Source organism: Ambystoma mexicanum, chromosome 2p, assembly GCF_040938575.1.
Source record: "Ambystoma mexicanum isolate Mex_15411 chromosome 2p, UKY_AmexF1_1, whole genome shotgun sequence".
Lineage (NCBI taxonomy): Eukaryota > Metazoa > Chordata > Amphibia > Caudata > Ambystomatidae > Ambystoma > Ambystoma mexicanum.
Window position 1 is genome coordinate 937498956 of NC_090923.1, and position 25994 is coordinate 937524949.

A 25994-nucleotide genomic window follows, 5' to 3' on the forward strand; every position below is an offset into this window, starting at 1 on the left:
TGGATGTGTAATGTGCATGGCACGTACTAAAAATATTATTCTTCTCAAAACGAACGTAGCCATTAATAAGCTGTCAAATAGCGTAAATGCACTTTCTATCAAGGTGTTGGTGGATAGCTGTTTGGCATAATCTATAATAATGGAGAGCAGATTGACACGACTACAAGAGGATGGGTTGAAAGGAAATGTACATAAGCCAAATAATAGAAACCCTGGAGGGTTTGAAGGGTCAAAGATAAATATGGTGGGAATGTTTCAATCAGTGGTGGAGTACAAGAGCAGGATGGCAGTAGTAAGAATGTATGTAGTGAAGAAGGGAGTAGACATTTTGGGGTGGCGTGGCTAGGATACCATTGGAATTCGGTTGGATCCGCGAAGAGAAGAACCAGTCATGTCTGTAAAGGGGAACAGAATGGGGGAGGAATGATTCCCAGAAGTGTGCACTAATAAGATTGAGTGTCGAAGGGGCTATGCACTCAAGATTGTAATGAAAGAAGGAGCAAATCCTAAAAATGTTGTCACGGCTAGTGAAAGAAGAGGTAATTGAACACATTGAATCAGCTGAATGGGTTAGCCCAATCGTAGAGGCGAAGAAAAAAAGGTAAGGTTAGGGTTTGTATGAACTTAAGGGATGTGAACAAGGACAGTCTAGTAGATAAAAATGAATACAGAGATGCTAAATTGTGTTAGAGGGGCTACCTTGTTTACATCATTGGACCATTCAGCTGTCTATCACCAAATACCTTTGCATGAGGACAGTACAGCACTAACGTCGTTCATTTTTTACTTTTCTGCTACTGCCGCATGACGTTTGGGTTGGTGTCAGTGTCTTCAGTCTTTCAAAGAGTGATGAGTCGATCCTCAAAGGGGTCCCAGAGGCCCAAGTGTATCAAGACGACATCTTGGTATATGGGAAGGATGTCGCGGAACATGATAAACTGTCACATGAAGTGTTGAGTAGGTTAAGAGATGAGGGTCTGGCCACAGAGGCGAGCAAATGCATGTTCAGGGAAATTGAGGTGGAGTATCTTGGGCTTGTGGTTAGTGTTAAGGAGTATAAGCCTAAAGAGGACACAATGGGCCTCATTACACGGTAGGCGGTAAGGGATTACCGGTACCAGTATTTTACCGGTACCGGTAAACCCTTACCGCCTTGCTACGAGGTCCCTTTGCGGGTTGGGGAATTTAACGCCTGCTTTTCGCAGGCGTTAAAAACCAACCAGCAAAGGGACCAGGGAGCTAATTACGGTACCGCAATTTGCGGTGCCGTAATTAGCACCATCCCCATTCCCATTATGCCCTATGGGGCAAAAATGGGAATGGGGTAGGGCAATGGGGGAAGGGGGAATTACTGCCCCACCAACCTTGGAATAGGGCGGTAATTCCCCTTTCCACCAAGGCGGTGCCGGTATTTTACCGGCATGGACCAAGGTGCTAATAGCACCTTGGTCCACCGCCATCCGTGTAATGAGGCCCAATGAAAGTGATTAAACATGGCCTATTCCAAAGAATAGAGATGAAGTACAAGTGTTTTTGGAATGGTAGAATTTTACATACAACTTCATAAAGAAATTTGCAGAGATAAGCTAGCCAATCAGGAGATTGTTGAAGAAGGGAGTTGTTTGATTGGAATGCGGGGTGCAAAGAAGCAATGAATGGGATAAAAAGTGGAATATATAATGCGAAAGAACCTGGGAGGATTTCAGATAAAAGATGAATATGTGATCATGGTTGATGCCAGCGTAAAGAGATTCGGGGTAGTACTATCCCAACAGAAGGGAGTAATGGAAATAATAATATGCCATGCATCCAGGGCGGTAACGGATTGTGAAAGCAGGTACCCAGTTATTGAAAGAGTTGTTGGCATGCATGTGGGGTATTGAATATTTTAGGAACTATGTTTGGGGCATCGATTCATGGTGCTTATGGACCATTAGCCATTAGTAGAGGTGTTGACGGTGAAAGGGATGATGCGAGCACTGCTCAGAGTTGCTAGGTCATGCATGAAGGTGCAGGAGTATGATTTCACAGTGGAATTTGTTGCAGGTGTACATAAAACAATTGCAGAGTACCTCTCAAGGTTGTCATTGTAGAGATTGGATGTTGACAAGAATGGGGAAGAAGAGGAAATGGTTGTGTGTTTAGAAGAGGATGTTTTTGATCAACACACATTATGTGAAAAGAAGAATGAAAAGGAGGGTTGGGAAGTGAGAGGAGAGCTTTCAGTGGAGGATGAGTTTCTTCTTAGAGGACAAGTGTTAGTGGCTCCAGTGTGTGTTAGGGAACAGTCGGTGGAGAAATCCCTTGAGGGGCATCCAGGGATAACGGGTACTAAACAGAAGTTAATGTAAAAATTGTGACCTGGAATAGATGTGATTGTGGAGAGAAAAGTGAGGGAATGCTGGCCATGTTAGAATTCTGACAAAAGCATGAGGGTCCACAAACAAGAATTATTACCTATCGCGCCTCCAGTAGGCGCATGGACACATGTTGGAATAGATGTTTTTTGGATCATATAATACCCTTGGCAGAGAGATCAAGTTCATGGTAGTAATGGTAGATTTCTTCGCAAAATGGGCAGAAGTGAAATTTGTGAGGCAACTGTCTAGTGGTGAGATTGTATGTATTATGGAGCAGGTTTTTAGACGGGAGGGATACCCGTTTGAGGTAGTAAGTGATAATGGTTCTCAAAAGTAAGGGTATGAAGTGGAAGTTTACGTCTTTGCAGCATGCACAATCCAATGGGTTGGTGGAGCGATTTAATAGAGTGATTGTTGGTGCTGTGGTTCAAGAGGTTAGGAATGGGATGAATGTGAATGGAACCTTGAAGTTATTGTGGAAGACCAAGGTGGCTCCAAGTGGGATTACAGAGTTTCACAATTCCAATTGCAAGAGAAGCTAACACAGGACTCAATCCCAGTCGGGTGAACAAAGTTCTTAATAGTAGGGAAGGATGTGGGGTGTCAAGGGAAGTAGAGACTAAAGGGCATGTTAGAAGAAGATTGCTGAAAGCACAAGAGTAGAATAAAAAACAACTATGACAAGAGACTAGGGAAAGTGAGCCCTTCCAGGTTCCATTTTGTTCAGTGATCGGTACAACGTCCTTTCATCGTGGGATGAAAGGACGCTGGGTTTTTCTCTGTTGTCATTTCAACTCATCAAATTTTGTAGGGGGGTTAAAAATATCAAATTTTGTAGGGGGGTTAAAAATATATAGATGGGGTGTGGGTGTTAGGGAATAGTTAAATAATTAAAGCGGAATGGGGGGCTGGGGGAACCCCCAAAAATTAAAAAGAATTAAAAACAATTAGTTTTTTCGTTGAAATATCCACAGAGAAAAACCCATTGTTGTTTCATCCCGCAATGAAATGACATGGAACCCAGGGATCATGGATAGGGGTCAGGAGAAGCACATATGTACCGAAGGAACAGTCTAAGTACTCAGAACCGAAAAGAGTGATAGATGTGTTATGAAATGTAGTTAGATTGGAAGATTAATCTATTTGGAATGTGGATAAAGTTGTGGTTGTGGACCTGATGGAAGGAAGAGGAAAGGCATACGTTGACAATTTGGTAGAACAGTCAGTTGTTGATGTGTATAGTGATTGGGAAGGTGTGGATTTGGCGGTTGATGTCGAGGGGGGTGAAGCCTTTGAGGAACAGGTGGACAGAAGAAGTCTGGGAAGTGGTGTCAATGGGAAGGAGGAGGAGGAGGTGGTTGGAGTGACATGGATGGTTGAGGAAAGGGCTGGTTTGGTTGAAAGTTTATGTCCAGAAATTAAGTTTAAAATAGTGTATGTCAGGAGGTTAAGTGTCATTGTTAAACATTATGGGTTACATCTGTATAATTCTGTTCCTGTTATTTATTATGCATTATATCTGAATTATTGTACTGTACCAAAGTTATATTGATGTGAAGTTTTTCTTTCCTCCTGAGTGTTGAGACCATTTCAGTTGTTGTGTTATCCTAACGTTCATTTAGTATCTTTAACAGTGTATATTTGTTGTGGTGGGAAGATGTGTGTAGTATTTTAGGCATCTTGCCAGGTTCCCAGCTCCATAACTTGGAACCTTGAAGGGCGAGTCAGTTGAAGGGAAGGCGGTTGCTGTAAAATTGTTGAGGTGGCTGTGGGGTCTTGTAAAATAATAAAGACTTACTTTCAGTTTGTCTTCCGGTCAATTCCCCCAGGTAATTCCCCTAAAAAACGAGAAACCAAAACAACAAGGCCAAAAAGGACAAGTTTTAAAAGTCACATTTTGTGTGGGATTTTGGTACCCTTTCTAAATATATAAATGGGGTTGGAGTAAGGATATAAATTAAGGTGGGGCTGCAGGGCGTTTTCCCCGTAATTTAAAAAAAACAAGCTATTTTCAGCCTTGTTATTTTATTTTCACTATTTTAATGTATAACCATGGATGTATACTAATTGACCTATTCACAATTGATCCAGGGAGAATTTATCTTCTGCACAATTGATCGTGAAATGAAGGTCAATTAGGACATATATGCGGGGGAAACCCCACGCAACCCCCCACTCAATCCAAAAGCCCCCGCAGCCCCCTCCCCAATCCCATTATATTATTTATTATCCCAAACCCACCCCATACATATATATGACAAGTAAAATAAAGGTAAATGTCAATTGTGCAGAAGGTCACTTAGGACCACTATTCTTAGGTCAATTAGGACAAAAGGTCAATTGTAAAAGGTCAATTTGGGTAATAACATAACCATTGCTCCACATTTACATCTGCTTATGGCACTCAGTAAAGGCAAATTTGTAGTTGGACCGCTCTGGAAAGTGAGACTTGTTCCCTATTTTAATAATGGCCCCTTCTTTAGATGTATTTTATTATGTCTGAGCACCATGGGAATCACTTATTTTGGTTTTGCATAATTTAGCAAGTGCTAACCTCAGTAGCGGAACCATCCACTGGCTCAGAGTGACTTAAGTTCACACAAAATGAGGGAGTTGAAGACAAAACGCAGCACTCTGCTGTGAAGTTCAGCCCAGGTTTTACAGCATGAGCCTGTACATTATTTCACCATTGAGAGCACAGTGTTTACGTTTAAACATTCATTAATAGGCGGCAGCATGAATTGGGGTGAAAGATTAGTCTATTGGGTCAAAGGCACCTACTGCAGTTATCGATATGTAGGCAACCGGCAAGACATAAATCCAGTTCCGGTGCGATACTGACACTGGTTTGCCTTTTATGCGGGGACTTGTGACCTCACATCACCTCAAGAAGCAGCCCTGTTTGATTCCCAGCACAAGTAACTTACCAACATTGACCCCTATGCTTAATATATTTCCTCCGTTTCTTTCAGGACAGTTGGGAGCAGAGAGACAACCTTTCCATGAGGGTTAACGAGGCCAGAGTGAACAAAACAAAGGCGCAACTGCGAGTGGGCATGCGGGTATTTGGACGGTGCGTGTGTATTAGCGCTCATGTCACCACGAGAGACCCATTTTTAAAAAGTGTCCTGCCTGCCAGGGATCGAGCCAGCCTAAAGTTTGAGTCTGGCTCCACACCTTGATGGTGCATTATAGTGGAAGTCAAGTTGATTGCCTGATCCAGAAGTGCTGGGAGCCGCTGCCTTTGCACTCACAAATAAATACACGAGAGAGAGAGAGATAGACACGCTTGTGGACTATTGGGAATTTCACAAAAGGAAGTTGAAATCACACATAAGAAGAAGAGGGCCTGAATTAATAAATAGGTAGGATCGAAGGATTTCTAACAAACACATTTCTTAGAAATATGGGTGGGTGGATGTAATCGATGAGGCAGGTTAGGGAACCTCACCCGGGTAAGCCCCCCTTTTCATTATCTTTTACAAAAAAATGATCTGTTTAGTTAGATCTCTGTTAGATCTGATTTGATCAAATATTTTTGATGTTTGGTCCACTACAGAACAGGAGATATAAGCAATTCTTTAGTGGGGTAGAGGTGGCTAACCCGTAGCTAGCCCCCCTAAATCACAAAATTGACCAACATGTATGTAATTTGTTAGATATTCGTTAGATCCGATAACATCATCCATTTTTAACATTAGAAATGCTACAGAACAGAAGTTATAAGAAATTATCTAGAGGGGGACTAACCCGTAGTGAGCTAGTCACCCCTCCAATCAAAAGTAGTACAAAAACATATGTCATTTGTTAGATCTTCGTTAGATCCAGTGTGATCAACCATTTTTAATATTAGATCTGCTACAGAACAGGAGTTATAAGCAGCTATTTATAGGGGGGGCTAACCCATAGAGAGCTAGTTAGCCTCGACTCAACCAAAGAAATGCACAAAAATCAGAGTCATTGAATAAATATATGTTAGATCCAGTATGATCATGCATGTTCTTTGTTAGATCACACACAGGTGCTTGCCCCCTTAAAAACATTTTGGGAAAAAACGTAATTCATTTCAATGTATATTCATTAGATCCGGTAAGATCAACCATTTTTAATGTTAGTTCTGCTAGATAACAGGAGTTGTAAGCAATTATTTAGAAGGAGAGCTAATCCGTAGCCAGCCTCCCCTCAATCAAAAAATGTATCAAAATGTATGTCATTTGTTAGTTCTTTGTTAGATCTGGTATGATCAACCATTTTAACAATAGATCTGCTACAGAACAGGATTTATAAGCAATTATTTAGAGAGGGGGCTCATTTAGATATTATTTAGAGAAGGGGATGTCATTGGTTAGATATTCGTTAGATCAAGCATGATCAGGCATTTGTTTTGTTAGATCACACACAGGTGTTGAAATATTTGGTGGCAAAAGAGAGGGGCTGCCCCGCACACGGCAACAAAACTTTTGAAAAAAAGTAATGCATTTTAATACACATTCGTAATATTAGATCTGCTACAGAACATGAGTTATAAGCAATTATTTAGAGGGGATGTGACAGCGCGCCCCGCTACAAATAACCACACTGACTCTTATGAAAAGTCCAACGGTGTTATTTCAATAAAAATGGTCTGAATGTCTACTTCTCTCCTTAATTCTCTGGGGTATAAGGGACTGGCAATGGTTGCCCGCTAGGGCTGTACCTTTCCTCTCTTGACTTCCCCGGGCACGGAACCCACCTCCCAGCCCCAGACATCCCTATATGGTTGTTAGTAATCTGCAGATCAGTAACCCCTCTCTGTCCTCTACTTCTCTACTCTTAAGGGGTTTTCCCTAATATGATGGCCACTTGACTCCCTGGGGAAGTACTAACTGTTTCTCTCCTATCATTTGTTATTCTTTCTGGGAATAGGGAATGGTGCCTTCTTTCACCCTGCGTCACATACACTCCTTTCACAACCTCTCACTCCTGGCACTTCACTAATCTGACTATTTAAGCTACTCTCCTCCCACCGCATCACCGTCCCTTCAAATCTCTCACTCTGCCTTTCCACCTCCACCCTCCTATCTTACTTCCTTTCCCACTTATATTCTTTAACAATTCTACTTCCAACTATACTTCTACTTCCGTTATTCCTTTTCCCTCCTTCCTCTCACTCTACTTCCCCACCTCTTGCTATTCCCCTCATTATATTTTCTGTCTCATTTATGCCAATAGTCCCTCCTACTCTCCGACTAACTGTCGCTCATCGGCTCCACTACTGTTCCTATTTCCCTAATATGACTACCTCTTTCTACTATCTTCCAAGTTACTCAGGGATATTGTGACCTGCACGCCACTCTCACTGTTACAGACACCCAGGGATATGGTGCCTTGCTCATCCTTCTACTACTAATGTCCTTACCCCGCTACTCCCACTACCTACTACCTTTACTCCCAACAACTACTACTGCTATCTCTGCTCCTACTACTCCTACTCTACTTCCACTACTGGATGAGCGGTGGGCCAATAGTGGAGCTGCCTGCCCCCTGTTAGGTTGGGAAGCCCCTGTTGTGCTTCTGCAGAAGGTGGTGGGTGGGCTTCCCAGGTTAAGCATGTGTGGGTGGGACAGGCACTTGCAGGTTTGGGCCGTTGTCTGGACAAAAAAGTTGCCTGTGACTCCTGGGGGTGGACCACTGGGCCCGCGCATCAAAGAAGAATGTAGCTAGCTGCGAGAATCAGTGTGAATTGTAGGACACATTGATTGACACTTCAAGTGCACCTTGTGGCCCTGGATTCCTCCTAAGGCTCTACCTGTCTGAGGGTTGCTTGAATGTCAATAGCCCAGGGACACTCCCCGGCTGCATGGCTGGGGCTGTTGCAGGGACCCGTTCCATTCGTCCCCCTAAGGTCAGACCCAGATCAGCACCAATCGCAGAATCCCTGAACCCACCACGCAGGCTTCTTTCTGGAGCATCCTGGACACCGTTCCCCACCCTGTGGGGTTGGGAGGGCGAGGTGACCCAGTGTGCCCCGGTGGTGGTTGGGCTGGTGGCGGCCTAAAGACCAGACACACCTTCCCTGGGGCAGCTGGCAATAACACTTGTCGCCATCTGTGGTGTCCCATGTCTGCCTGGGTGGGACAGCTCTGGTGTGCAGGCCTTGCGACTGAATCCGATGGCCAACCCAAACTAGGTGTTCTTTGGTGCAGATCGAAACAGCACACACTCGGTTGTACCAGAGGCATGGGGCTGAGGCAAACCCCCTTAAACAGCCCCAACCCTGAAGCTGGCTGCCTGAACATTGGCTCCCCGACCATGACCTTGGATTAGACGCGGCGACCTGCTGAAATGAAGCATACTACTAAGCGGTGGAAAAGTGACTAACCAGTATTCCCTCATAAATGGCAAGTGAAGATGGAAGAACCCAGTGCAGAATCCATGTCCGGCAGCAGGTTCAGGCTGGTATCGCCCCTCCCTCAGAACTCCTGGCGTGCTGGGATCAAGTTATCTTGGAGTTGGGTTGCTTGTGAATGCCGGCCAAAGTGGGTGGTAAACTTCATATAAGGCCAAATACGGACATGAGACCGATAGCCAACTAGTATCGTAAGGGAAAGTTGAAAAGAACTCTGACGACAGAGTACAAGAGGGCGTAAAACTGTTGAGAGGTAAATGGGTTGGGTCCATGCAGTCCACTCAGAGGATTCAGCATAGCGGGCAGGTTGGACTCCCAGAATGGCAGATACCCTCTTGGGACTACCGCCCGGGCCCACATGATCCATGCAGGTTGCATTTATTCCATGGTGGTGCACTGCGACAGGCTCTGGGTCAGAAGAGAATGCTCTCCAATCCGGTGGAGAGTGGCAGCAGTCTCGCCATATCCGCGTGGCTGAGGGAGGTTGACCGCTGATGTGCCCTTCTCCACCAACCATCCCAGCTCCTCTCTGGGGCTCACCTGGTCAGTGATGGGGCCCTCTGATCCAAGTGCGACTGTTGACTGGGGAGGACTGTCCTTAGTGCGTCATGACCATTTTGTGCTGCTGGGCAGTGAGGGCACAAAGGATGCCAAGGGTCTGCAGTGATATCAGTTACCCACCCAACCCATCTTCAAACACAGACCAAGGAATCAAACATGTGTTTGAGTCAGAGGCCAGTGCCAAACCCTTGGTGCAATGAAGGTGAGGGTTGGTGCACACTGGCTAAGGTGGTATCCTATTGTGGCGGGTGCACTGCCGGGCCCTATACCCCCCTCTGACGGGGAAGTGGAGCATGAGCATGTGTGATAGGACCCAAAAGATGGTGAACAATGCATGGGCAGGGCAAAACCAGAGGAAACACTGGTGGAGGTCCGTAGTGTTCCTAACGTACAAATTGCTCGTACAACCTGGATATAGGGAAAAAAAGGAATCCATCTAGTAGCTTGTTCCCACTGAAGGTACCCTCAGAAGAGCTGCCGCTCGTAAACCCCACTTTCACCTGGTAAAGCAAATTATCAGAGGTCATGGGGGCGATAGTATCTCAACCTATTCTAAAACCTGAAATGGTCAAGAAGCCTGACTCACTGTGTGGGGCCAGGCGTTGAATACAAGTGCACTGTGGGCCACCTTTGGGAAGCAGAACTGGCACTGAGAGATTTACTTAACGCTGGGTTAAGGTGACCCATGACAATGTTCACCAGACCCCAGAAAAGGTGTTTGTTGATACAGACAGCAGGACGGGGGCCATGGAAGATGAAATCTGCTAAGGAGTGAGTAACAACTCACCTGCTTAATCAACAGAGCCTAGACTGGATGGCGCTGGAGCGTCAGGCCCATATTAGGCTATTGTCAGTGCTCATTGTCGGTTCTGAGAGCCACGGGGCAAAGCCCCGAGGAGTAGGATGGCTACTGTGGTACGCACTGACGCCTGGGGCAAAGGTTGGGTAGAGCCGCCAGAGGTGCTGGTCTTGGTGGTAAAAGTTCCAAAGAGAACTTTAAAGGCTGAATTGCGGGTGGGTTCCATGTGAACAGCAGTTCAACATGGGTAATTCGGTCCCCAGAGATGGGCGAGAACTGTTCGGAGTTGGGTTTGGATCCCCCAACCAGGAGTGGCAGAGATGAGTGCCATCGTGTTGTACAGTGAGGTGATGCAAATGATCCCAGAGAAATTGGCGGGTGCTCTGGCCCCCTCAGGAGGGTCAATCTAAAAGTTGTTGACGTTGGAGCCCCGGACAGCTGGGGGTGGCACTGGGTGGATCATAGATGTCAAGTCACCCTGTCCCATCCAGGATCTCTTCACCGAGTCCTGTTTCTGTTGATTCTTCACACTGCATGTCTGTGTGATCAGATGAGGAGATTACGTGCCCTTCCCTTGCCCCTGACCACTTGATCCAGACCAGTAGCACTTCCCTGGGACACCTACTGGACCGTGGCACCCACCTGAGTCTCCAGCTTCTGGGCTTGCTTAGCCTCTCCCTCTGTGGCCAGGTCTGTTGGTCCCCACCTGCTCTGGGGACACATTCCCTTTATGGAAGAGCCTGTCCAGCCCCCATGTCACACATCGGTCCCACAGGGAGACAGTTCTCACCTGCTATTATGGAGCCTGTCGGCAGACAAATGTAGGAGACATTTGTGCCAGATACAACTCAGGCTATCTGGTCTGACCGCTGTGTCCATATGACTTGTTTGGCCCATTCGAAGAACCATATAGCCTGGGACATTGCACCCATTATGGCTATGCACCCATGAGTCTGTGCCTGCCTTAAGGCCTCCATACAGGGTCTTGGGCTGAAGCTGCCATCCACAACCAAGGCCCACCCTCTCTTCCCTGACTCCCATGAGCTGGATCCTGCCACTCTGCCACTTGCTAGGCCAAACCCATCTGGTCTGCTAGGCTTACCGGAAAGGGGAAACAGAGCTCAAAGCTCATCCCATATCCCCACAGGTGTACCCATAGTGCATGGGAACTTCCAATGCACACTGTGGTGTAGCAGGAGTAGTAAGGATAGAGACCCTTGTGGTATCAGCATTGCGGCTGCACCATTGATGAAACTGTGCCTCACAGTATAACCACAAACAGATTACAGCAAGGTAGCTGCTCTGCCACTCACAAACACATTTCCCCACAACATGAGTTGCATGACAGGTGCGAGAGGTTGACCACTTGTGTCCCCAACCGAGTTCTTCTGCAAGCAGCTCTATGCACTGGCACACAGGTTGGCTATCTCAGTCCAACCGAGGCACCACAGTGATGGGTTACCATTATAGTTTTGAGGGGACACTGATTTCGAGGCATTCAGCCATAATCACACAGATGACAGCTTTGCCCCATTGCCTCCTCAGCAATATTGTGTATGATAATGGGTTGAGGTTGTTTGGCTCCATGACCTCTAATTATTTTCCTCAGCAGAATAAACTGGGGTATCCGAATGCCAGCTATCATGAGTGAAACATCAGAGGGAACTGTACACTAGATGTCTGATTGCTCATCTAAACCTATACCCATGTCGGACAAACGATTAGCATTTCAGGACCGCTATGGATCTCCACCACAGTACCCTCTGCCATCACACTACCCAGGCATAGTCCACCATTTTTCAACACCTATACCGCATGCTCACGAAACACCTCAACAACAGATTGGACGAGAGGTGCTGGTGACATGCACGGTGCAATGGGATCACACTTCAGCAGGTGTATGCCAGCTCTCACCTCCATAGTGCAACAGGCTTTGGTTTGGCTCTCCAACTTGTACACATTGGTCTGTGTCACAAGATGAGTTTTGTGGGTAACCAACATCACTGCACGACCCTGCCACACTTTGCTGCCACCCTTTGTGGGCTTCCCCACATGGCAATGCTATGTGGTCCAGGTACACTGAGGACAGGGCACCCCAGTTGACAGTCGCACTGGGAGCATGGGTCTCTTTCCCCTGTCTCTGGCCTGGTGATGCCTAAAAGATCCTGGGATGGTGGCCATGGCAGTGCGTGCTGGTGGTCAATCACCCGTGGTCACGTGAACATGTTGAAACTGGAACCAGGGGTCAGTAACACTCTTCAACAGACTAGATAGTGTGACGAAATCCAAGGGTATTGTCACTGTTTCTATGCAGGAAGCCCCTTTCCATGAGGCCAGGGACGTGAGGTTGCTACCTGTTAGTCCCCCTGGGGTTGATACTGAGCGGGTGAATCTCATTGGGATGGAAGACCTACATGGGATCAGTGGTGATCACCATGGGAAAATGTGGTATTCCCTTTTTCATTTCCTCCCCCTCCTTCATTTCACCCCACTTAGTACCCAATGGTACCCCACACCTCTATCTATCTAGGTAGACATGAGGAAACCAAGTGCCAAAACACTACTGGGACAAAGAAGAGTGATTCTGAACTCTATAATGATCATCAGTTCAGCACTGTGATGAGGCAGAACGATGGACCAATGAGGAATACTTATAGGAACCAGAATACACAGTCTAGTTGCAGGCGACTACAGATTAGAAGATGGACTAAGCCTTTCATCATGCCTGTCTGGAGAAACTGAGAGCGAAGTTTGAATGCCGCAGACAGAGACATGTGAAGAAGCTGCAGACCAGGATGATGGTGGAGTGGAACCACCATCCCTAAAGGTGCTGCCAAGAACTGGCAGACCACGAGAAATCAGAAAAGAACCAAGTACATGAAAGACTTGGGACACCTCCTGGAGGGAAGACGCACAGCCCTGTCTCGCTGGAGGCGAAGCAGAGACATGGTAGACAGCGTCAGTTGAGAGAGAAAGATCTGAAGGTTGTCCATAGAGTCGAAGGAGCCCAAGCAGGACGCCATGGAGCAGGAACCTGAAAACAAGGTACTGGAGCTGCATGGTGGCATGATAGGGTATGGGAACCGTACAAAGGGAACCTAACAAGGGTTGGGACCTGATACGAACTGAAGCTGATAATATATGGGTCAAGGACCCTAAGAGAAATAGAATGACACAGTAATTTGCCGCATCAATGGACACTTGGCAATAGAGTAAATCAAGTGTCCTCGAGGGCCACTACAAAGGGCTCTGGGACCTGTAAGAAAGGCATGGTATCAAACAGTAAGAGAGGCACAAGTGATCACAGTTCAAGGGTGTTTATTTATTATATATATATTTATTTAACTTCAACTGGGTTTAAAAACACCTATCTAATCCTAAATCTAAAAATGGGAGCAAGCTAGGACCATCAAATAATAATAACGCAGTCCTGGTGGTGTCTTTTAAAAATGAAAGGGCCTATACTAATAAACTTTTTGCCAATCCTTACTTCTAAAATACAAATAGTGTGGGAAACAATGTTATGCAAAAGAAAAGTGTTCAAGAAATATGTCGGGATATTCAAGCCGTTGGCTTCCCTTCCCCATGTTTCCAGCATGGGACAAGGTGGCACACTCGAGCTTAGCACATTCTCTGACTTCTCTAGCACGAGAATGCAGTTCAAGAGTTCAACATCAAAGCCTACTGTGCCAAAATCTCTTGGCCATTCAAAGTCTCTTATTTCAGAGGGCCTGATACAACACGACAAAACAGTTCCTTTTTTCTTTTCAGGATTTTCACTCAAACAACTTCTCGGGTGATTTACTGTTCACCCCGGGTCCCCCTCTGCCGGGCTAAGACCTACTTTAACACAAAACCTTCAATTGGTCTTCCTCTGCTGGGCTCAGACCAAATTCACATACTTTTTCAACTTTCTCTATTTCATTCAAATCAAAGACTTTCGACTCTGCGCAGGATTTTCCTTGACCCGTCACAGGACCACTTCGATTCACATTTATTTGTTCTCGTTCAATTGGTCTCCCTCTGCCGTGCTCAGACCAAATGCATCTACTGTTATCACTCCTCAGCTGGATACCTTACAGAGACCTTCGATTGAGCACCCAAATGGTTCCGGACCACTGCGTAAAAGGTATTGTAGTTCAATCAATCATCAGCAGTTTAACTTCACTCGTGTCTCTTATCACACATGTTTTGACAATGTTCATTTCAGCACTCACCATACAATGATACGGCTTGCAACCTTGGCTTCAACACAGACCGGTCTGGTATCAGTCTCCCCAACTCACCGGCTGTGTTGACTTCACTGATGCTGCTTTGTTCTTTGAGCCAAGGTCGGTACCACAGTGGCTTGTGATTCTCCCCACCTTGATTACTGACATGGGAGGGCCCTGGATATCTCCGACACACAATGCAGGATTGTCCATCCTCGTCTTACACCTTTTACTCTTGAGGTCTCTGGAAAGTAATGGTTCCTTGTCAGAAAGGTCAAGGGAATTTTCCTCCTAGTGATCCCCTTTGGTTTTGCCGTCTTTCCCCACATACTCAGGTGCCGTCTCAAAACTGCTGTTTCCTCGTGTGCTTTGCCTCACTCGGAGTGTGCTCTCATGCTCTGCCTTTTATCTGTGTGGGAACGTGTAATGGAAGTCAGGTGTGACTGTCGACAATTTCCTGACCTTGTCTGACCATAGTATTGGGACATGTAAGGTACACAGCTCGGGTGTTAGTCTATTGTCCTTTATAGCTGGCTGTCCGTGAGAAAGTGTGTGTGTTGCAAAGGGGGTTGTGGGAGGTAGAGTTCCTAAATATCCTACTGTGTAGGATGGGTTAAAGGTGTTACAGAGAAGAGGATACTGTGTCTCACCATCTGGTGCACCACTCCAACTCCCTTAAGATCCCTTACCCAGGTGATCCTCCCACACTGCTCCACCCCCAGGAACTGGATCCAAAAGCGATGGCCATGTCCTGGCCATCTGGATGACAGATCCCCAGGGACTAGTGGGTGAGACACCTTCTGGTTTCTCACAGACCCAAGTGAACCACAGAGGCAAACCCAAAACAAACGGGTCAAAGACCCGAAAGAAATACAAGCGCAAAGAAAAGCAGAAAGGAACTTTATAGAATATCCTATGTGGAACAGTACCTGGCAGGAGAGTACACCAGGTCTGTTCATTTGGACATCGACTGAGAGTGAAGTAATGGTAGAGAAGCCACGCGAGGAACACACCATGGTCTGGGACTCATATGAGGTTAGGCCAGCCCCACAAGAGCAAGGCACATGAGTCAGGGTACCATAAAAGAGGAAGATACATTTTCAAGGGGCTGATGCCCAGAGCAAATCGGGAAAAGCCCAAGAGAATATAAAGGGGTCAGGGAAACACACAAAAGAGAAAGGAAGAGTCGGGGAGAACCCGATACAACCCAGGGGGATCTGGGATGCATGTGAAAGAGTACAGGTAGTTGAAACAAGGGGATGGTGAGCCACTTCTAAAGTAAGAGACATTTGCTGGAATTCTGAATTTGATAGTCAAGTCTGACAGTATAGTGTCAGACTTCTCACTACTGGAGCTGACCTGCAGCACTGTGGGGGATGACTGGAGCCTCCTCTCGCCTTCGCTCTGTGAGCCGCGCTCGACGCCTGCAGGCAAATAGTGGTGACCATGACTCCAAGGAGCGGACTGAAAAATAAAGTGTTTTACAAGAACTTGACTATGTTGGTCAAGTCTAGCATGGCGACATCTTTTCTTCTAGTGATTAATGAGAATGCTCTTTCCTCTACGATACGTTTAACCTGTGGTCGCATCCCCATGGGTAGTGGTTTAGCCAAGTGAAGACCACATGAAAAAATGTTTAAAGCAAAAAAGTAGATCCCAAGTTGAGACTGCGCCCAATTTTTTCAACACATAGTTTATTACATGGATGCCCTTTGCGACATGCCCTTTGCGATGACACGTGTTTCGGTCCCTTTTGGACCTTTTTCAAATCAGGGCTGATTTTATATGTTAAATCAAAAAATTATCACAGAATTATAAAGATATTGTCCAAATAATACTAAAACAAAATTTAAACGAAAATAGAAATGTTCATTCACATGTTTAACCAATTATGCCAATAATGTAATAGGTAAACAATACATACCATAATAAATAGTAGTTGTTAAGTCAAAGAAACCAAAATGCCAGACAAAAATGGAGTGGTGGATAGGGACGGATGTTGGGGGTCAAGAGATAAACAAAATCACATTTTCGTTAGTCACTACTACATGTATTGTTGTATTGGTAATCAAAGAAATTTGAATTAAAGTTATCTGTTTTACCTTATTTTCATCTACTGCCCCTTAGTGGGTTAAAGCAAATAGTAGTCTCTCTTCGAGTCTCGGGTTAGACCCCTTTAAAAAGATGTAAATCCAACAAAATTGTCAGCTCTGCTTGTGTGTGCGAGATCACCATAGGTTTCCCCTACTATTGCGGGTTGTTCATTTTGCAATTCTTATAACTCTTAAGCGTTAAAGTATTATGCAAGATGTTCTTTACTTTATGTGCCGTGTTAGTAAATATATACGTATTTATTCAGTTTCATACATGCATTTTAAAAAAAATTATCTTTAGAGAAGGTAATGCCCATTTATTGCCTTTCAATTCGTTATCCACTTGAAGTAAATACTCATTAGAGTTTTCATATTAGTATATATTGCCTGCGCATTGTAGCTTCTGTAAATGCTCTGAACAGAAAGCCTGTGTGCACGTGAACGCCGCGCACGGCAAGACAGTAAGAATGCTTTTGAGCGTTTAAATCTTCGACCCGGAGTCGCGGCAGGCATTTCTAACAAATGCAGCGTGCGCTGCACTTGCAGGGCGGTCTCTTACCTGACAACACTGTTCTCGCGTCTAATCGCGTACTGCCGATTCTCCTGAGGGGGCAACTTTCGGCGCCTGGTCCCTCATTATTGTGTTGTCATGGAAACTGATCCTAGCACTGGTCCGTTTTCTAATTGAGTGGCAACAATTCTCCTATGTTCTTGTGACGGCCATTTTAGGCTAGTAATTTTAGCCTTGCACTAATGTATTTTGGGTGTATTATAGATTCAATTTCTTTCACTATCACTTTCAATATAGTTATATGAATTACTAGGAAGTACTATGCCGTATACTACATTATTCAGAAATGATTTAAACAATATTATATGGTTAAAAAGTTATTTACAATAATCGTATTTTTACAATTATCGTACTTGTTGCATACATCCTAATATTGGGTTCTAGTCTCATTTATTGGATTACTAATGTGACAGTACTGTCTAATGTTGTTATTATAACAATTGTCACTTACTGAAAGTGTCAATATGAGCATTACACTTCTCATATACAGATACCGTATTGTGATGCGGTCTTGTAACCAGTCCAGAGGGTGAATTACAATTATATACATTACAATCTATTCATAGTAGTTCATTTAGACAGATTCAGTTCTAAGAGAGAAATGGGTCCTCTAAAGAAAGGACACCATTTAATTGTCCGTGTTCAATCCAAGAACTGTAGAGTTAAGTTTGCAAATTATTCTCGCTTCTGCTTGTCTCAGTTTCCTTTCTTTGTTTCCACCTCTTCTGCCTAGTGATATCTTCTCAAGGCCAATAAACCTTAATTCTGCTTTATTAGCCATCTGATGTTTTTCCTGCCAATGGCAGGCCAGTGGTAGTCTCGGATCTTGGCTACCAATTTTGGCTAGATGTTCTCTGACCCGTATCCTTAGTTCTCTGATTGTTCTACCAATGTAGACCAAATTACAAACACATATAATTCCACACACTACGTAGTTTAACCTGCAATTGATTGGTTGTAGAATCTTCAGTGTTTTATTATTGGTGCCAGTAAATGTGTCCGTTTTGCTGTGTGCAAATTTGCACATTGTGCATGTACCACACTTTCTAAAACCATTCATAGACGCTTTGAAAAATAAAGTGATTGAATGAACTGTGACACTAACTGCCAGTAAGGCAGGGCGGTCCCCTGGTTTCTACCCCACTGGCCGACCGACAATTTGACGACATGCTGCAGCGGGGAAGCTGCCTGGGATATGAGGAGGTCTCCCGCCGACCCAGCCATCGCCTGCATTCGTGCCGATGATCTGCAAATGCAGGAGCAAGTTTTGCGGCTGGGAGACCGAATGCAGGGCTGAGACCTGCATGTCGTAGCCAGTGCCCGGGAGCTTTTAACTGGGTGGGCATGCAACATAGAGGGGAAACCGAGCGTTGCATCAAACGGTGCCCCATCCAATGAGACCAGCACCGGACAACCCGTAACCGCGGGAGAACGCACATCAACAGTGGAGAAGAGTGAGATGTGGGACTGAGTGCGATCCCTGTCAGAAGCTCTAAGGTGCCATGGAGGAGGGGGGCCTGTCGCGCGTGGCGAGGAGCAGGGTAAGAGATTGCTGCAGATACTCATATTATACAATTACTCTTCCTGCTCCCGCCGCGTACTGGAAGCATCACACAGAACACCCAGCCCCCCACACGCTCTGCACAGGCTTCCTAGCAGGCAATCAAGATACTGGTGAAACCCCACTGCTTTCTGTGCCCAGTGCCTGAATGTGGCCATACTATGCACACCTGATATGCAGCCCCATGACTTAGAGGCGCAGCAAATGGCATTACAGGGCTGAGCTCCCGTCGCGGTAGAGACCGCCTATGGGCTCTGAGACTGTAATTAGAGTGCTTAACTGGTCTGGACCCAGAGGAGGTGCCCAGGGAGGGTATGTATTATGTACATTTGGTACATCACTCCAGTATATTTCTTTGAATCTGGTCGGTATATGGTGCTTCTATCACCTCCTTGGAGACATCACTAGCTGCACAACAACACACCCAGTACACTAGACTGAGAGCATGCTATAACGGGGTGCAGTGAAGGCAAGATGATACATAAACTGAGCAAGCTGTCTGTGGGTGGACCGCCCATTGCAACATAGATTCGGCGAGTCACGAACCAGAGCTCTACTCCACTACTGGCACTGTGGACGCAGGGGCATGCAAAACACACCAGGGGTCTATGATTCTGATAGCAGAGAAGGCAGCAACCCCATCAATACTCCACTTCATGGATCTGCCAGACGCCCCATTAAAGTGGGTATTCAGACACAATTGCAAGCGATCCTTGGGGAAATGAAGGTAATTGGCCAGTGGACGCAGGAGACCAACGCTACAGTTCAGGATGTCAAGCGGGAGCTTCAGGATGTTAACACGTGGATGAAGGCTCAGAATGACAGAATTGCAGACAATGAACAACGAATTAGCAGGTTCGAAGATAACTACGAAATGGCAAATACGGATCTGGACGGGCTTATCAGAGAGGTGCAATATCTGGGGGCCAAGATTGAGGAACAGGAGAACATATCCAGGCGCAACAATCTTCATCTGGTCGGCCTGCCAGCAAATGCAGAGCGGTGTGACCTGGAGAGCATTATCTACAGACCTCTACAGGACAAATTACATCTGGAGAACACTCAAACTTAACATCATTGAGAGAGTTCACAGGGCCCCCATCCCCAAGCCTCCACCCGGCAAGTGCCCACGTACAATCAAGATGCACTTGTTGAACTTCTAGCATAAGCTTGTCATACTCAAGGCCTACCAGGGGGCTGGGACCGTTAGAGTGGAGAACAACACAGTATGCATATTCCATGACTATTCTCCTGAAGTGTCCAAATGCAGGAAGGCCTTCGATGTGCTATTTGAGGCAATGAAAGGATCCTAACATAAACACTATCTCAAATTCCCATCAGTATGGTCCATCCAATTGAACCGCCAATGGCACTCATTCAAAGACCCTGAGGAAGCATGGCGCTTCTTAAAACAGAGAAATATGATCACCACGGAATATACCCCTGGGGTGGAGCAGCCACCACAACCAGGCCAGGCTCATATACATCCCTGCGCACAACAGAAAACACAATCTTGGGAAGGATGGAAGAGGGTGGGCAGAAAGCTCTGAGGATTGGGTCAACGGCATGAGGATCCAGTACAATAATGCTAGTGGGCTGCTCGATAGCAGTACGTTCTCCGTCACTGGGATGACAAGTGTCCCTTCGCTTGAACATATTGTCCTCCTGGGACTGCCAAACACTTTGGCCTGGCAAATACACGAAGTTGATGAAATACTGCCCCTTGTCGCTAGTGATGGACAATCTCACACTGTTCTGCAGGCTGAATCACTGAAATTCCTAAAATTGGTTCACTGGGAAGGACCGCTATGATGGGGATCGCCAAACGGGGGTAACTTCTGGTCCCTACCTGTCTGTTGCAGTACTATGGCACTGCTCAGGCACCATGACTGTCATTCTCGGCCTGGGAGTGCAAGCATGCAGGGATACGAGTGACGGCAGTGAGGTTGCCCCTGTCTGCTACCTTGCATTGGCTCTATTTTGCTTTTAGAGTTGCATTGGAGTCATATTATTAGATTGCAATGTTTTACTGTTTGGTTGGTTTTGGGGGTGTGTTTGGGTAATGGGAGGGAAACACTTTCCAAGATAGGCCTGTGCTACATGATATACGAGCTTACAGATGTGCTGGGGTGTGGATTACACATGTTGGAATGGCATGTCCCCTACTGCAGTCTGGGATATGAACAAATATCTAGGGGTTTTCGATGACCACACTCATACGTATGACCCTCAATGTACAGGGTGTAGGACACCCCATCAAGCGGCTGGTCGATCTGCATGGGGACATCATATTCCTGCAAGAAACCCACTTAGATGCTCAAAACTGTGCAGAGGTTGGGTGGGGGTGGCGGTCCATTCTCCCTCGCATGGGAAGCGGGATGTATCAGGCCTGGTGCACCAGAGGGTGCCTATTAAAATAATCACTACAGAAACTGACAAGGAGGCGCTATTTGTTATTTTACACAGTCTACTCCATAGTCAGCCTATCACTGTCATGAACATTTACCGCCCCACGACGGACAGATCAGGTTTTTTCGTCCATGTGTTGGCTACGTGCGCACCATTAATGGGCCGCCTGACACTGATAGAGGGGGGACTGAACATTTCGATAGAGTCCGAGATCGACTGCCATAACCCGTCGCCCTCAGGTAACAGACCTGCCCTCAAAAAAGAGTGGATGCTCCGGACCCTGATGTCGGACCTACAAACTGGTGGACGTGTGGAAACACCAACATGCACACACTAAGGACTACACACTCTACTCAAACCACCACCAGAGCTACTGTAGGCTGGATTATTGGCTACTCCCCAGCATTATGCTACACATGGTAGAATCTTGCGCAATTCTCCCCATGACACTCCCTGATAATGCCCAGGTCCTTATGAGTTTTATCATGCCGCATGCCCTAGTCAAAGCCCCCACCTGGAGGCTGAACCTAATGGTGCTGCATTACCCATATCTGTTAGAGTCGTTGGTGCAAGACCTGGGAAGGTTTGGGCAGGATAACCTAGCAGATGGGTTCAGTAGTTTCAGGTGTTGGGACCCTTTAAGGCTTTCATGAAAGGGCAATTCATCTTGCGTTGGGCATATAAAAAGAAATCTTGGCCTGCAAGGTAATCTCAACTGAAGGTGGAGGTCTTGGTGGCTGAATGCACGCACAAAGCCAATAGGGACACCTAGACATATGGCAAGATAGTAAAACTCTAATCAGAAATCACACACATCACTACAGCTAGGGCCCTGAAGACCTTCTCCCAATGGTCAGTGGACCTGTACGAGGCAGGGGACAGGCCCCTTTGCATGCTCGCTCTAGCTCTTAAGGGGAAAGAGTGGAGTCAGTTCATTACATCCATCAGGGGTGCCAACGGCATGCTGCTCACTGGATACCGAGCCATTAATGAACGATTTGCTGAGTGCTATAAAGATCTCTACGCTCCTCCGCCACATGGAGACACAGGACAAATCAGAGCATTCCCTAGTGGCATTCATCTCTCAACACTCACCCCTGCTGACCTTGATCTCTTAAATGCTCCATTGGAGGATGAGATCACAAGGTCACTACAGGGACTGACCTCGGGTAAAGCCGCTTGACCAGACGGTGGAGTTTTTGATGGATGTGCTACAGGTAGTTTCGGCAGAGGCTTGATGCAGTGCTTGTTGTATTTGAGGAGGGCTCTGCTTTCATTGTTGGCCTTGGCTATGGTGTTTTAGTAGTAGTTGGCCTTGGCAGTGTTTATCATTCACCTGCGTGTAACACAGAGTTCCTTGAGCAGTGTGAAGTCGGATGCTCTGCAGGCTTTTTGCCAATACTTTTCTTGTTTTCTGATGATTCATTTGTTGTGGTTCAGTTCTTGAGTGTACCAGGGTGCTGAATGTTTAGGCTTGAGGGTGAGCCATTTCATTTGGGCATGGTGGTTGATGTTGTTTGTGAGGGTGGTGTTGAGTTCTTGGAGAAGCGAGTTGCAGTCCTGGTTTGTCAGAGGTACATCAGCCCATGTTAGGTGGAGTTCGGTGAGGTATTCTGTGGGAGCCTCCACTGGGATGTTCTTGAAGGATCTGAAAGCTTGGTTTCCAATTGGTTTGCCTTATAGGTGTGTTGTTACTAATCTCAAAGGGGATTGTCAGGTGGTCCGAACTGTTGAGCGGAAAAGAAGAGCTGTGATGAAGGGTGGGCATTGGGGTGATGATGAGGTCGAGGATATTACCTTTCCCGTGAGTTGGCTCTTTAATGTGCGGTGTGAGGTTCTGTGTTTTGAGTAGACAGTAGAGCTCTTTCTTCATTGATTTGGTTGCTGAGTGGCCAGGGATGTTGAAGTCGCTGAAGAAGATGTTGTTGGCATGTGTGACAGACATGTTGGTGACCAAGTCTGTGTAGTCTACGATGAAGGATGTGTTGGACTTGGGTGGTCTAGAGATGAGATGAAAAGTGACTGTGTCCATTGGGGAGAGCGGGAAGTGGCAGGATAGGGTTTCAAAATAGCCAATGGTGGTGACGTCCAGTTTGGTGCATGGCCATGATGCCTTGTGAATGATGGCGAGGCCTCTGCCGATCTTGTCTTGATGGCCTCCAGAATTCTGTAGCCGCTGGGGGTGAGGACATCTAGGATGTATGTGGAGGTGGATGTCATCCAGGTCTCTTAATGAAGATGACATCCAACTCATGTGTGGTGATGAGGTAGGCGATATCAGCAGCATGGTTGATTGCTCAGTGAATATTGGCGAGCATCAATTTGTGTGTAATCGCAGATGATGCAGTGGTGATGGAGTGTATGGTGACATGGGTGTGGTTGCTACAATGCAGTGTCCATGATGTTGCTGGTGAGGGGCGTGGCTGGTGTTGAGAATGATGGTAGGAATGGGCTGTTGGGCGAGAGTAGTGAAACATATTGGTTTTAAATATAGCACCAGCAACTTAATCCCGGAAATTCCATCAGGAAGGTTAAATTTCATACATGCCAATTACTTTCCAGTGGTAGCGGTAGTGATTGCTGGTCCGGTGGCAATGGAGGGTCTGGAGGTCATGTAAAGGACATATGTGTCAAGATGTCCTCATGCATGACCCTCCCAGAATTCACGTTTCCCACATCTGCCCATGGTAGGCCTTCATAAATGGTGCCAGCAGCAACTCTTGCGCTCTTTTATGACATCACTGTGCTGGACGCATGCCAATATCAGACATCTGGAACAGGAGTGCATGGGGAAACAACAGAAGTAATTTCACTGCTTTCGCGCTTAGAAACACTTGTGTACAGGCACGTTATAAGTGACATATATCATATCATATAGTGGAGGAGTTGGGCACATTGCTCTGGTTGCAAGCACCTACAATTCTATACTATGCTTGTGCAAAGACACATGTATTACATCCTCATCAAAAGAAAGATAATGTTAAGGTTAATCGATGTCTATGGCTTATTTTGTCCTATATTCTAGTGGATCTAACATTGAAGATAGTTGATCATTCCATATATAATGAATATCTAACAAATGACATACATTTTTGTCAATGTTTTTGGTTGAGGGGGCTGGCTACGGGTTAGCCCCCCTCTAAATAATTGCTCATAACACCTGTTTTGTAGCGGAACTAATGTTGAAAATGTTAGATAATACACAATCTAATGAATATCTAACAATTACATACATTTTCGTCCATTTTTGATTGAGGGGGCTGGCTACGGCTTAGCCCTCTCTAAATAATTGCTTATAACTCCTGTTCTGTAGTAGATCTAATGTAAAAAAATGTTGATCTTTCCGGATATAGCAAATATGTATTGAAATTAATAACTTTTTTTCCAAAATGTTGTTGAGGGGGTAGCCCCCCTCCTTTGCAGCCAAATATTTCAGCACATTTGTGTGATTTAATGAAAAAATGCCTGATCATACCGGATCTAGCATATATCTAACCAATGACATCAATTTTTGTGCAGTTTTTGGTTGAGGGGGCTAAGTTTCTAAATAATTGCTTATAACTCCTGTTGTGTAGCAGATCTAATGTTTAAAATGGTTGATCATACCGGATCTAACTTCTATCTTACAAATGACATACATTTTGGTCAATTTTTTGATTGAGGCAGCTGGCTATGGGTTAGGCTCCCCTCTAAATAATTGCTTATAACTCCTGTTCTGTAGCCGATCTAACATTGAATATGGTTGATCATACCAGATCTAATGAATATCTAATAAATTACATACATTTTGTTACATTTTCTGATTGAGGGGGGTGACTAGCCTACTACAGGTTAGCCCCCCTCTCTTAATAATTGCTTATAAAATCTAACGTTGAATATGGTTGATCATACCAGATCTAGCAAATATTTAACAAATGAAATACGCTTTTGTACCATTTTTGATTGAGGGGAGGTGACTAGCTTATTCCGGGTTAGCCCCCCTCTAAATAATTGCTTATATCTCATGTTCTGTAGCGTATCTAACATTGAAAATGGTTGATCTTATCGGATCTAACATATATATAACAATTGACATACATTTTTGTACTATTTTTGATTGAGGTGGGGTGATTAGCTTACTACGGGTTAATCCCCCTCTCTCAATAATTGCTCATAACTCCTGTTCTGTAGCAGATCTAATGTTGAAAATAGTTGATCATACCGGAACTAGTGATGATCTAACAAACAACATAAACTTTGGTCCTTTTTTCCATTGAGGGGAGCTGGCTAGGGGTTAGCCCCCTCTAAATAATTGCTTATAACTCCTGTTTGGTTGCAGATCTAACATTAAAAATGGTTGATCTTAGCGGATCTAATGAATATGCGTTGAAATTAATGACTTTTCCCCAAACTTTTATTGAGGGTGGAGGGTGGAGCAGCCCCCACTCCTTTCCGGACAAAAATGTGATTTTTTTGGTAGAGGGGGGATAACTAGCTCACTACGGTTATGCCCCCTCTAAATAATTGCCTATAACTCCTGTTCTGTAGCAGCTCTTATGTTGAAACTGGTTGATCATACTGGATCTAATAAAGATCTAACAAATGACATACATTTTGGTCCATTTTTTGATTGAGGGTGGGATAGCTATGAGTTAGCCCCCCCACTAAACAATTGCTTATCATTCCTGTTCTGCAGTGGATCCAACGTCAAAATTGTTGATCTTACTTGATCTAACAGAGATCTAACAAAACAGATTATTTTTTGTAGAAGTTCATGGGCCTCATTATGAGTTTGCCGGTAACCCACCGGTGCTACTGGCGGGTTGCCGTCGAACTCGTAACACTGTTTCTGCCGCCTAAAATCCTGGTGCCACCGGGACATTACAAGTTCCGGCGGCCCGGGATATCAGGCAGTGGAAAGTCCCCATTCCCATGGATTCTCATAGGACTCCGTGGGAATGGGGACACGGAAACACTGGCGCCGTTGCTAAGGGTGCTTCTGTGACACCTGCCTACGGGGGCGATTGCGCATGGCAGGTCAGACCTGCTGGTTGCAACGGCC